This window comes from Centropristis striata, chromosome 18, assembly GCF_030273125.1.
Source record: "Centropristis striata isolate RG_2023a ecotype Rhode Island chromosome 18, C.striata_1.0, whole genome shotgun sequence".
Taxonomy (NCBI): Eukaryota; Metazoa; Chordata; class Actinopteri; order Perciformes; family Serranidae; genus Centropristis; species Centropristis striata.
Genome location: NC_081534.1, coordinates 27,582,227 through 27,596,429, shown reverse-complemented (window position 1 = coordinate 27,596,429; position 14,203 = coordinate 27,582,227).

Below are 14,203 nucleotides of genomic sequence, written 5' to 3'. Positions count from 1 at the left end.
ATTCCAGATATCCTATCCCGAACCAGTTAAGTGTTATGTGTGTGCGTGTGTGTGCGTGTGTGTGTGTGCGTGTGTGAGTGTGTGTGTGTGCGTGCGTGTGTGTGTGTGTGTGTTTGTTTGCATGCTTTCCACAGCTTCTTCCTGGCTTTCTGTTTATAGGCCAGCAGACACATGTGGTGGCTCCCAGAAGGCATTGAAATCCATTAAGAATTCATCAGTGGCAAGATGGTGCTTTCTTAATCAATTCTGTGTGATCTTGCAGATGCATTCAGCCTCATTGACAGTGAGAAAGACACGAATCAGTGTGTGTTTTGGAAGCTGGGGTTAAACTTATATGGGTTTTAAATTTGGACATGTTGTGTTGCTTTTTGGGACATTTTCAAAAGTAAAATGCAACAGTTTTTCTGTGTTTTTGTAATAATTTGTCCAAAAGTTAATGGATGAATGCAGAAGACACACTGTGTCCACTTTAGTCATTACAACTCAAATTGCATGACAACTATTTGGCCAGGTCCATGAAGAAATGGTTCTCCCAACAACCCCACAAGGGTGAGAATGACATCACTGATGTTCTTGTCGCTGAACAGGAAAAAAAAAAAACAGCTGCAGCCAGGTTACCCAACATTTGGGGAAATCAAAGTGTTAGCTGTTATAGCATGTTTTTGGAAAAAAAAGAGGTTTAATTATGGAGTTATGATGTTGTGGTGACCACAATGTGGTGACCATCTATCTATCTATCTATCTATCTATCTATCTATCTATCTATCTATCTATCTATCTATCTATCTATCTATCTATCTATCTATCTATCTATCTATCTATCTATCTATCTATCTATCTATCTATCTATCTTTTTAAAAAGAGGTTCTTTATTACTAACTATAAGTATGGACTAGGTGTAATATAAGAAACAAAAATAGGCCATTTATTTATTGAGTAAACAGAAAACGTGTGTATCAAGATAAGAAGTTACATATCAGGATAGAATCATTTGGCCATAACTCCTGGACCTTTTCAGCTGCCCCCTTTTGCAAAAAAAACGGCAGCCCGTGCTACAACAAAAAATGTTTTTTCAATATTGCATTGAAACTAATACAACGCTGAAGCTTTCAAACACTTCACTGAAGTTAAGTCTAACAGCCACAGAACTGTCAGTGTGTACTCGAGATGTCCCGAGTTGATCCTAAGAACCGGTATCAGGCCAATCCATTCAAATTCTAATGTGTGAAATAAATGCTGATCCTTTGGTTACTGCACTCTACTGTGTTTTGTCCACCTCAGCCTGTTGGTGCTGTTAAGCTGCTCTCTTGGCGCTAATTAATGTGAATTCAGTCATGAACTTGATGACGGGCCAAAGTTAAACTTGGCTGTTGTCAGGTTATGTGTGCTCTCTGAAGCAGATGTCTGTACTCAGCCAAAAGATCATTGGATTGGGAAGAAGCTCCACTCTGTTGCGCTACTGTACAACCACTAATGGTCTTTCTGAGCCCATAAATCCAACAGAGTGATCGGCCTCCTCGAGTGGAAAACTCTCGCTAATTGCTTCATGTCAATTTCAGGAGTTGCAAACTTTGATTTATATCATATCAATGATTAAAGCTTATCAGCTTAATAGTTTTGAACTAGGACCTCCAGTATTTGGATCAAGTACAGCGGCTAATGACAAGTAAGGTGAGCCAAATCTATAATTCATACTTTCTGTTGCTTTAATTATTTTACTGTGGGTGTGTGTACTAGGATGAATTAATCTCTCTCTTTATGTGAAGTACAGCTGTGTCATTTAGATACATACATCTGGCTTGGACTTCATGGCAGATGGAGATTATGAAATGACTTAGATCTGGTCCAAAAAATCTTAATAAGGACATCCCTTCTGTTTACTTTCTCTTTCAACATGAAAACACCATTTGCATCACAAATGACTGACGGTAAATTTGCACCAACACATTTAACCCTTTATCAGGCGAAGAACTGTATTTGGTAACTTCAGCAGATATCCAAAATAAAAAAAGAAAAATATTTTGAGAAAAAAGTTGCAAATTTACTAGATTAAAGTGGCAGATCTACAAGAATAAAAGTCGCAGATTTAAAAGATTTAAAGTAGCAAATCTGTGTGGAAAAAAGTCACAGATTTATGAGAAAGAAGTGGGAAAAAAAGCAACTTTTCCCGCAGATTCACTACTTTAAATCTCTTAAATCTGCGACTTTTTTTCTTGTAGATTTGCCACTTTAATCTAGTAAATTTGCAACTTTTTCCTCGATCCCATTTTGATATCCACTGAAGTTACCAAATATAGTTATTCGCCTGATAAAGGGTTAATATCCAAACACAAGTCCAAGACTTAAGCTGGGCCTTTAGGCCATTTCTGACCCAATTTTTGAATTACACTACACATTTTAGAGCCATGTTATGTCATACATGTAGACGGAAAATATGAAGGCCAGGATGGTCGAGCTGTGGCAACAGCATACATGTCTCATGATGTTTCCTCCTCCTCCTCCTCCTCCTCCTCTTCCTCCTACACTGACTGATATGAATGAAAGAAACGCTGGCAGCAGCAGCTGATATTCAGCTTCCTGGCACTACTTTTTGTTCTGATTTAGCTTGTTAGCATTATTGTGAACAAGGGGCAGCAGGATTACCCAGTTTTGCCACAACCAATGTTACATAATGTCACAGTTACATAATCATAAGAACTGAAGAAGCTATGATATCTACGGTGTCCCTATTCCTGCATTGTTGCCCTGTAAAAACGAGTGAAATGGTCTCTCTTCTTACGCAAGTCACGTAACACGTGTCTGTGTGTCCGCCGGTTTGATTTGTGAGCGAGACAGTCGTGTCACTCGCATGAAGCATTGAGAATAGCTGCAAAAATGTCTGAGGAAAGAGTCCAGTCTTATATCTGCCAAAAAGTGCCATAAGTCAGCAGCATGGGAGCATTTTTGATATCCAAAAAAATGACCAGGGAGTTATTGTTGAAGATGGATATCCATTTGTGGTGCTCAGCTGCTGGTAGAAGTCGATAAATGGCGCAAGATTTGTGAATTGCAGCACGGAGTGACACCAGGGTCAGTTTCTCTTTAATTACTGCAGAATACCACAGTTATAATTTAGATTCCAGCCAAGCATTGTTGAAACAGAGCAGCTAAATACTAGTGGTAAGGGCAACTAGAGCAGCTAGTGAGATCCCTCCTGCGAACTGTACATGGTTTAACATCACAAACCTCTGCTAGAAAACAAACTTTTATCTGCCTCAGAGCTTTAAAACTATCTCTAATAATTGTCAATAGCCAGAACAGTCCAAAGGAAGCAACATGGTCTCACAGGAATCCGTGGAATAGCCACGGAATCACTCAAATTTCTGTGAAACTGACACGGATTTCGCTACAATGCAAGTTAATGACAGTCATATCCCGTGGCTATTCCAACATGCAAAGTGATTATGTACATTCACTGAGTGAATATTTAGAAAATAAAACATATATTTCTCGCTAGAAATGTGATCAAAATCCATTTTTATGCAGAAACTAAGTCAAAATATTGTTTTTTTTTCACTAAAAATGAGGAACTGTCCGCCATGTTTTTTGTTCTGACTGCCGGAACCTTGAAAGTCACGTGACTTGGAACAAACCAATAGGAAAATGTTATATTATATATATATAAATATATAATATCCATGAAATAGCCACGGGATATGACTGTCATTAACTTGCATTGTAGCGAAATCCGTGTCAGTTTCACAGAAATTTGAGTGATTCCGTGGCTATTCCACAGATTTTGAGTTAAGCGAATCCGTGGCTATTTCACAGATTCCTGTGAGACCAGGTTCAAATGAAGCCATGGACCATTTTACTACCTATTTTACATGTATAGTTTGAGCATTCAGGCTGTAGCTTCATGATCAGACCGTACAGTGCAAGCAGATAAATTGTGAGCGTTGGCTTTACATTGCAGACCATTTACTTGTAGGCCTACACTAAGATTTGAAAATAAACAATATTTCTAAAACCATACACTGTATATCCAACTTTATGGTATGCTAAAAATGATATTTCTGCCATCAAAAAATCCTGTGATTCGTTTGTTTACTTTCACAACAGAAACAAACTAAACCAGAGTCTGCTTGACAGTAAAGCCCCTTTTTTCAAGTTTGTTTGTTTGTTTCACAGAAAGTTTCAATTGACAGCTTCACACCAACTGTACTGAGCGTGAAAACAGACCTGAGTTCATCTTAACTTGACAAACTTTACTTTACTTCTCCCAGAGGGACAATAAAGTTATAACATCCATTGTTTTCAAAAGGATGACAAGATGCAGATTATGTCTTTATATAAAGTCTAAATGGGGTCATAAACCTTCATAAACATAATAACAATCAGGGTTTACGTGCATATTTATTCAAACTGAATAAATATATGCAGATGGTGCTCAAAATATTGAGTAAATATTTTTCCAAAGCAGAACCATGACAGTATCAGTCTAACAAAAAGTATTTTAAAGTTTGTTTCAAGTTCAAATCATGTCAGAGACAATAAAACGTCTTTTCTGTTGACACTGAGAGTTTAAACATTAAGAAGGATAAGGTTTCGTGGAGTTCAAATCGGCGAGCAGCATGACCAGCGAACAACAATAACAAACACCAACATGAGCTCTTATCTCCGTCTCTCTCCATCATTCTCCTCAACTCTCCACCTCTTCATCTGCCTGCAGATTAGAGTTCGTGTCTTTTGTTGTCGGGCTTTTACCACCGCTAAATGAGGTTGCCTGAGAAAACACTGTGGAGCGTAGCCCTTGGGAGGCACGCAGAGACTTCCGAACTTTTATCTTCAATAACACATAAACAACGCGCTCAAATGAAGAGAACAAAGCCTCGCTGGTGTTCATGCATGAAAGTGATTGGAGAAGAGAGACGGAAGAAGACACAGAAGAGGAGAACAGAGTGTTTATTTTAGTAATGAGCTCTTGTCTTCACGGTTTCCGCTTCCAGCTGGGTCTTTTTGTTCCTCTGGCTGCATTCATGTACACAGTGGATTTAACCAAAAAAAGGAACTCTACCTTGTTTTGACTGAGGTTGCCAAAAAACCTTCTTAGACTGAGCTGTGTATATGTTCGCTTGGCTTCGGGGAGAAATACTGCATGTAAATTGATTGCACTTGGCCCTTAGCAGAGTACGCGTAGCAATGTTTACTTCATTTCCCTGCTCTTGGAAAAAGATCTCAGGCCTTAACAGAGTCTTTAAAATAAAATATAAAATGCTGAAATCTCAATGTTTTCTTGTCAAAGGTTCTCATTTAACAGCATCTGTCAGAGTCTGAAAATTTGACAAACCTCAGTCACAGTTTTTAGCCCAGACTCACACAGGACTGGGACTCATTGAGAATCACATATTATACAACATAATCTGTGATTTTTGTGTTTAACTTAAGCATTAAGAGACAGAAAACTGATATTAAAGCTCTATTATTTGCTCTACAATCACATTCAAATTGAATTAGTTATTATACTCAATATTCAACTATATAAAATGTTTTAATGCTCACATGTATCCTGTTATTAATATTTACTATGTTGCTATAGGATGAATACATAGGCTTATGCATTGCAGATGCCACAATAAACACATGGTTGTTTTATGTAGGGAATGATTTCCGTGATGGAAGTTTGAACTCTAAAAGTAAAATTAAGAAAACACTCAGAAAACAGTGAAAATTGATATTTGAAATCATGAATCACACTTTTCAATCACCAACCACAGTTGTTTTACACTTCAAAGTATGTTTTTTATAAAGCCTCAACAGGAACTTCTTAGCCCTAAACTTCAAGAAGTAGTTTTGTAGCCTAAACCGAAGAAAACGGCTGCATTTTTCTGTGCCTAAACCTAACAAAAGTGAAAGTGCAATGTAACAAAAGAGCCACCATTGGATGGGCTACTTTACCCATTTCAATAGGCAGATAAGCCTGCTAGATAGAAAAGGTCCATAATCGCCCATTCAAAAGTCTGAGTGCAGTGAAATCAGGTGTAAATGTACAGTAAAATATGTGGTAATGTACTCCCAAAAAGTTGCAAGAGACAAGAAAAACAAGTTGAAACTGGCACAGAATAAGTTTTAGTCCGAACTATGAGTGAAAAATGCTGCATCTCGTAATTACCATAATGCAACTCCATAGCCTCTTTCATTCTCTCAGACTTGAGAAAGCTGCTTTAAAGCCAAAGACAAAATGATTAAACACTTTTTGAAGTGACGGGTAATCTGACCTTCATGTGTAAAATCTGTGTCGTGTCCCTTTAAGCGAAGTACAGTGCAGTTCAATGCAGAATTAAGATATTGATTAATATGTACTCCTCCTCCAGCAGGTCATTTTTTATTAACCGTCTCTTGTACAAGATTAGATTAGAAAGATTAATCATGGAGCTGCATTGGGGAAGAATTCCTTTGGTATTTTCCCCAAGAGTGCATCGCCCTTAACAGCCTACATCCATTTAACTTTTATGATGACAGTGATGTACACGTATTGTGCAGTACAGTTACATGGAGAAGATAAAGGATGACATAGAAATCACAGCTGGTTGCCACATGGTGGATTGCAAACTACTAAAATTTTTGACAGAATATTTTCCATCAGAATGGATGCTTTCAAGAGACTTTGTTGATGTTTCATTACACTGGAAACTGCTCATAGTGATCAAAATCTCAGGACAGAATCATTCCTGTACACACTGTTTAGATAATTAACTTGCCTAGCGTAATCAAGTAGTCAAATGGTCATTTTGGGCCTTTTCATACAGAAAACTATGCTAATCCTATTTTATTTTATTTTTTAAACTTTACCCCCTGACACTTTGCCTCTTGGTAAACTGTCTGTCTTCCACATGGCTCTCTGAGGCTGGTGCTGCACAATAAAATCATTATGGGAATAAGAAAGTAACTCACGCTTAATGAAAATGAGTCTCATAAAAGCTTATGACAAAGAGATAAGGAAAGTTATGAAAAGTATTCGTTATGCAGAATGGCCCCACTCAGATTGTTATGTATATTACTTGTTCTGCCCTGAATGTCTTTAATATGAAGAGTTCAAGTTAACTGTTACAACATGTATTTTTATATTGTTATTTCCTGAAAAAGATGGCATATTTCTGTCATAGCAGTCTATTAAGCACATTTTTGTATTTTCTTTTCTAGTTTTACTCCGATTCAATGAGTCATCCTGACTTTACCTGCTATGTAAGAAGTCATTAAAGGACCAAGCACGCTCACTTCCTGGCTCTTGAAAATGAGTATGTTAACACTTTGGAAGTACAACACATAAAGAGAACAGTTTATTATTATTGATCCATTTATGTAAGATGCGTTTTACAGGGTTCGTACACTTTAGCAGTGGTCAAATTCAAGCATTTTTCAAGGTACATTTTCAAGCTTTTTCCAGTATCTTACACCTGTTGTAAATTGCACGTTTTAGATGAGTACTTACATAAAAGGAGGAGATTTAACGTAACCATACCAACAGTGATGGTATTACACTTTTAGGAGGAACGGTCTTCATTTCAGATAGGCTACTCATTATTTTTTACATTGAACATGTGATTATCTATAGTCTATAGATGGATATAGTCAGATTGAAAGAGAAATACAGTAAGAATTTCAAGCGTTTACAAGCACTTTATCCAAAATCCAAGCACTTTTTAAACCTTGAAAATACAACATTTATATTCAAGCATTTCCAAGGATTTCAAGCACCCGTACGAACCCTGGTTTTATTTTTCTCAAGGCAGGGCTCATTTTTAATTCATCATGTTTTTCAAGTTAAATCTTTACCTGTAAAGTAACTAATGCTGGCCTAATGTAGTGGATTATAAAGTTACATAAAATGGAAATACTCAGTACCTCAAAACTGTACTAAATACAGTACTTGAGTAAACATACTTTGTGTCGTCTCCAGAAAATATCTGTTGATAAAGCTGCCTCGGTCAAGTGAAATATTAATGCCTGGTCACTTTATACCCTTAAAGTGAAACTTTGCTCACTGCAGGACATGCAGGTGATCGCCCTCTATGCCGCCACTCTCTGAAGCTTCTCACTCACCCGCAGGCAAAGGAGCTTCAGCAAAAGAGTGCACATACTGCCCACACTGCAGTGATACAGAGCCGGTTAGTAAAAAGGTTTTACTTCAAGTGGTGAGGGAAAATTGGCATTCAGTCAGTAGACAGAGAAGTTATACGAAAATGGTGATAATAATCCTCCAGTTACTATCACACAGACAAGATCTCTATAAACAGTTTCCACTGTATTTGTCAAACCATGTAGAGTACAGGTGCATCTAAATAAATAAGAATATCATAGAAAAGTTTCAATTCAATTAAAAAAGTGGAAATAAAACATTATCCATTGCACACAGAATGAAGCATTTCATGTCTTCATTTATTTAAATTCTTCAAATTAAAATGATTATTGCTTACATTTAATGAGGACCCAATTTTTTTTATCTTAATTAAAAAAGACCAATTTTAAAAAGTATGTTTAATATGGAAATGTATATGCACTCTAGGGTTGTCACGATACTAAAATTTTCAACTCGATACCGATATTCAGGAAAATATTCGATACTCGATGCCATTTTTCGATACCACCAGGATAAAAACAAAGACCCCAAAATTTAACAAAAATATTTTTATACATAAGAAAAATGCAACATGTAGAAATTAACAGAACCACAGGTTAAATATTTATAATAAAAAAACAGTTGTGCAAAAAGAGACTGCAACTATGATAATAAGCTTCAGATACTCGATACTTTTGAAAATGAGTATTGTATCCAGATACAACGTTTGACAACTCTAATGCACTCAATACTTGGTTGGGGCTGTTTGACTTGAACTGCTGGAAACTGACTTTTCCATCATATTCTAATCTATTTAGATGCACCTGTATGAGTGATGCAGCAAGTACAAGTCAAAGTAAAGCAGAAGGGACTGCCAGGTAAGATAATTAATGTTTGAGTTATTATTTAAAGTACAAGGTGACTGATAGACCTCTTATATTAGTTTTAACTCTAATCAAACACAGCTCACACAGTGTGTGTGTTTACATGACATTTCTGAAATAAAGGTCCATATTGTAACTGTCAGAGGTCAGTCATTTATATTCAAACTGCCTGACAAGGTGGAGAAAAACACTCCACGATGCAAACTGCCACAGAAGGGAAAGTGAGACATCACAAGGGAGAGTTCACTTCAGGAGCACAGGACTATGCAGGACTCTGTGACACGGTGTGTTTTTTCTGTAATGATGTGCTTCAGTTCGCCAGCACCTTGTCACATTGTTTTATGTCTGCCTCCAAACTCTCCTGTTTTGCTTCACAGATGAGCAGAAACGTTGTCTCGCAACGTGAACACACCAGATGTTCCTCACATAAATATGACAAGAAGGAGACACTTAATCCATATACCGTATTTCACAAGATTAATATATGGATCATTTAGGGTTTATGGACAGTATTTTTGAACCTGGTCTCACAGGAATCTGTGAAATAGCCACGGATTTGCTTAACTCAAAATCCGTGGAATAGGCACGGAATAACTCAAATTTCCGTGAAACTGACACGGATTTCGCTACAATGCAAGTTAATTCCATGGATATTTGTTCCTATTGGTTTGTTCCAAGTCACGTGACTTTTAAGGTCCCAGCGGTCAGAACAAAAAACATGGCGGACAGTTCTCTCATTTTTAGTGAAAAAATCTATATTTTAATAAAAATGGATTTTGATCACATTTCTAGCAAGAAATATATGTTTTATTTTCTAAATATTCACTCAGTGAATGTACATAATCACTTTGTATGTTGGAATAGCCACGGGATATGACTGTCATTAACTTGCATTGCAGCGAAATCCGTGTCAGTTTCAGGGAAATTTGAGTGATTCCGTGGCTATTCCACAGATTTTGAGTTAAGCAAATCCGTGGCTATTTCACGGATTCCTGTGAGACCAGGTTGGTATTTTTCATCATTTTTCGACCACGATGAGGTAAAAAGTCTCTAGGTTTTAATACAATGCAGCAGAAGTGTGATCCTAAACATATGGACATTTTTATGACCAAATAGTGGAATGTTCTTGACCGGCCAAGTCAGTAAGCTGACCTAAATCTATCTGATCATGTAGACCAGACTCAAGGCAAAAAAGCCCCAAAACAAGAATGCTGCTGTACAGGCCTGGCAGAGCGTCAGCAGGAGAGATACCAAGTATCTGCTCATGTCTGTGGGTCACATACTTCAGACTGTTTTTGGTTGGAAATGATTTAAAGTCTCCCTCCAGACATATTTTAAAATGAAAAAATACTTTGCTGTGGTTAAATGTTGTGTTTTCCACTTGAGAAAGGGCTGAGAGCACACCTGCAGCACATTTCACCCTAACTTAGTTGTTGTCCTTTAAAATTAAGTTGATTGCTAAGAAGTCTATAATCCCTTCACCCTTAATTCCACAGTGGCATTTGCTGAAACTCCCTCCAGGTACACAAATTGATATTAAAATCCCCAATGCAAAAACATAAACAACGAGTATCTAAACAACGTCAGTTGAGGACAAAGACGGTTCTCAAGAGAACTGTAGATCAATATGTTATGTGTTTTACCATCCATGCCTGCTCTAATAAGGATTGTTGTAATGAAATTCAAGACAAACACAATTCTGACCTTAATCGATATTGGCTGTATTATATATGGATTAATGTTACATGCAGCTACAAACAAGGGACCACTACTGTATGAATAATGAATGTAGGTTTTGACCCTTAAATACACTACAAAGTCAACTTACATCCCTCGAGATCATCACAAGATCACATATTTCTGTGTCTGCTAGCAAACAAAAGATTATTTTTTTTATGATCCCACAAGGTAAAACTCTCATGTATTCTGCAAGGGGAAAAACAGATAAATGTCCTTAAAATAAACTTTATTTTATTCACACGAAAACAGTTGCTTTGTTCATCTCTTGACCCTTCAGATTTACCTTTGTGTGGTCCAACCACTGACTCACATTTTGAGAAAAGTCAGTCTATAAAGTGCTAAATTGATTGATAGTGACAAATAAACCCCTTCAAAGATGGCCTTAAGTGAAACAGAAAAGAAACTTTGTGCTTTCTACTGTTATTTACATACAGATATTCCACCATACATGCAGAAATATGCAATAAAATAAAATAGTCTGCCACCAAAAGATACCCAACTTTAGCAAGAGAGCAACAGCAGTACAACCCCCCCAAAAAAAGGCAGTAGAAAGTGTACTCCGCCACTTTCCCCTTCAGCAGGAGCTTGACTGTATCCCTCTGTGGACCGGAGAGTCAAACACAAGGACATGAATGATTCAACATCTGGCTCCACCACAACGCTTTAGATGTATCTGCTGCACCAAAGGGAACTGCAGAGACAAGAAAGAGCTCAAATTCTATCCCTTCCTTATAGTGTTCAGACTCAGGATTCAAGATTTAACCTTTGTATGTAAAGGGCCACAAGATGTACTTGTTCCAGGGTTAAAGTATACTCGTAAGAAGTGTTTCTGTGCCATAATTGTGTGTATTATGTTTTATTTAACAGCAGAATTGTTTACTAAATATTCAGAACTGCATTTTTGTGGCACTTTGCGAATCACTTAAACAAGTTTCATCAAATGTATATTTCTCATTCTTTAAAATTCAACATCATCGTCTGAGTCAAATTTTAAAATAATTAAGGAAGGCAAAAATCCTGCAGGAGATAAGCATTTATTAGCATATGCATCGTATGCTTATAAATGTTAACACTACAAACTTAAAACTCATTTAAAGGAGTAGATTCACATTTTCAGAAATATTCTTACAACTCCCATTCCAAACAAGTGGGGACATATATTCAATTAAAAACTGTAAAAAGACGTTATACTTTATGTTCAACTGGTGGATTTGGTCCATTCTGTTTTTAATTACGTTCTACACAGCATAGCAACTTTTTTGATATTGGAGTTGTTTTTCTTTCCAAGAGTTATAGACGCAAACATCCATACCATTTATATGAAGCTACAACCAGCAGCTGGTTAGCTTAGCTTTGCTTAGCTTAGCATAGGGACTGGAAACTCTTTTTAAAGGTAATAAAACACATGATTACTTAAATTATATACAACAAGCCAGAAGGCTCAGCTAATAACAACCCATACTAAATATGACAGGAGCAAAGAAGGAAATCAGGTGACGTTATTTAAAGAGTGACAAAGTCCACGTAGAGAGCAAGGTAAGGGTAGTCTGAGGGGTCAAAAACTGACCCAAAAGACCAAACTTTGATATTTTAAATTAAGTACATATATTACTTTGTAGGTTTACTTCGGTAGATAATAACGTCACATTCTACGTTCATACAGGTAATTATTTAAACCCAAATCCTGATCTTATTTCTTAACGTAATCAAGTGGGTTTTGTGCCTAAACCTAAGAGGTTCTGTGTAACTGTTTAAATCGTTCAAATATTTTGCAAGATTCCTTACAAACGGATATACAAGGATACGCTGAAAAATGACATTTTGTGGGTTCACTAGGTGTCGACTCTTGTCCAGTTTCTAGTCTTTATGCGAAGTCTAACCGACATCTAAAGATGCTGCTGGAGCTTCATATTCAACGGACAGATATGAAAGAGAAATAAATCTTCTGGCACTCTTTGCAAGAAAAATGACTCCTTTGAGAGAGAACAATGGTCATAAATCCAACAATAAAATGAAAAAAAAAATAGTGCTACTGACAAAAACAACACCTGGCAGACAGGTGCAGGTCCCACTGTGAGTGTTTTCCTCCAGGAACAGGAATAAATTGCCTTTAAAACATCTTATACTGCCTGCAACAGATAGGAAACCAACAGCTTTCTATTCTTTCCTTTTGTTAAAGACACATCTGTGCTGAAAAAGGGTTAAAAGCTGCATAAATAACAATGTAGCGTTTGGAAATCATTATGTGAATTCTTTCTACATCTCATCTTCAATGTCCTTTTCTTTTTTTTTTGCACTTGAGTTTTCTACATTTGTCTTCACAGCTGGAGTGTTTTCATATAGCCATGGCATGGGTTGTTCTTCAATTTATTCTATCTTTGTTCCTCAAGAGCAGAACAGCTTCACGATAATGCCAACAGATTAAATCGAATTGATCACCACTTCAATGCGTGCACTCAGCGCAGACAATTGAAGTGGTGTTAGAGGCTGCCACGGAGGCCTCGTGTGAATTTGTTGTCAGAAGTAGAGTTTTTAAAATGCAAGACTGGACAGGAGCACAGAGGCTGAGGGTGAATACAAAGAGTTACACTTTGCCAAGTAGAACAAAAGGTGCTGTAATAGAAGAAAATGTCCCTTTACAGTAGCTGAGTAAGCACTGATTTAGTGATCATAAGGTCAAAACGTGTTCAGATGGATTGGGACATATTGGGAGATATTAAGGTATTGTTCAATGACATTCCAATGGCTACATGTCAAAGGAAGTGAAAGAATGATTATATAACCTCTACAACAAGATCTCCAATCCAAACGACAAAAGAGGTCGTGAGTCAGTACCACCCATTACAACACATATGTACATATTGCAGCATTTCACGGCTCGCGATACAACGGCTTGTTCTAAAAATAGCACACACGTACGGTTCATGGTTGTAAGAAAGCCTGAAGTTTCTGGGGATTTATGCTATAAAACCATGAACTAGGTTTAGGGAAAAAAAATCCTGGTTACACGTTATAAAGGACAATTTAAACAGTAAATAAATGTATGTAAATACCGGAAGTGAAGTATTTACGAGGGTCACGTGACTACTGCAAGTTAAATAAAAAGTGTTATGGCCAAAAATATGATTCACATAATGTATGTTCACCACGTAACTTAAAAATACTTAAACTTAAAAATTGTTTACTTTTGTTTTTACACGGGACGTGAACCCCGCGCTCCTGGTGAAAGTCCGCCGTTTGTAACTTCGCTTCGCCGTCAATCACTGCTACGTCAGCGACATGGCAGCGGACACATTGTAGCGGACGGTGTAATACATTTTCACTTAATGACAGTTTATTTGAACGTTTTGTTCAGTAAAAATGTCTTGTTCAGCGTTTGGTTGGACTAACAGACACTCCAAGGAGTCGCTGCTCAGTTTTCTGAGGTAAGTAACATATATTTTGTTTTTGTTTTTTGCCAAAACTAACATCCCAGTTAATG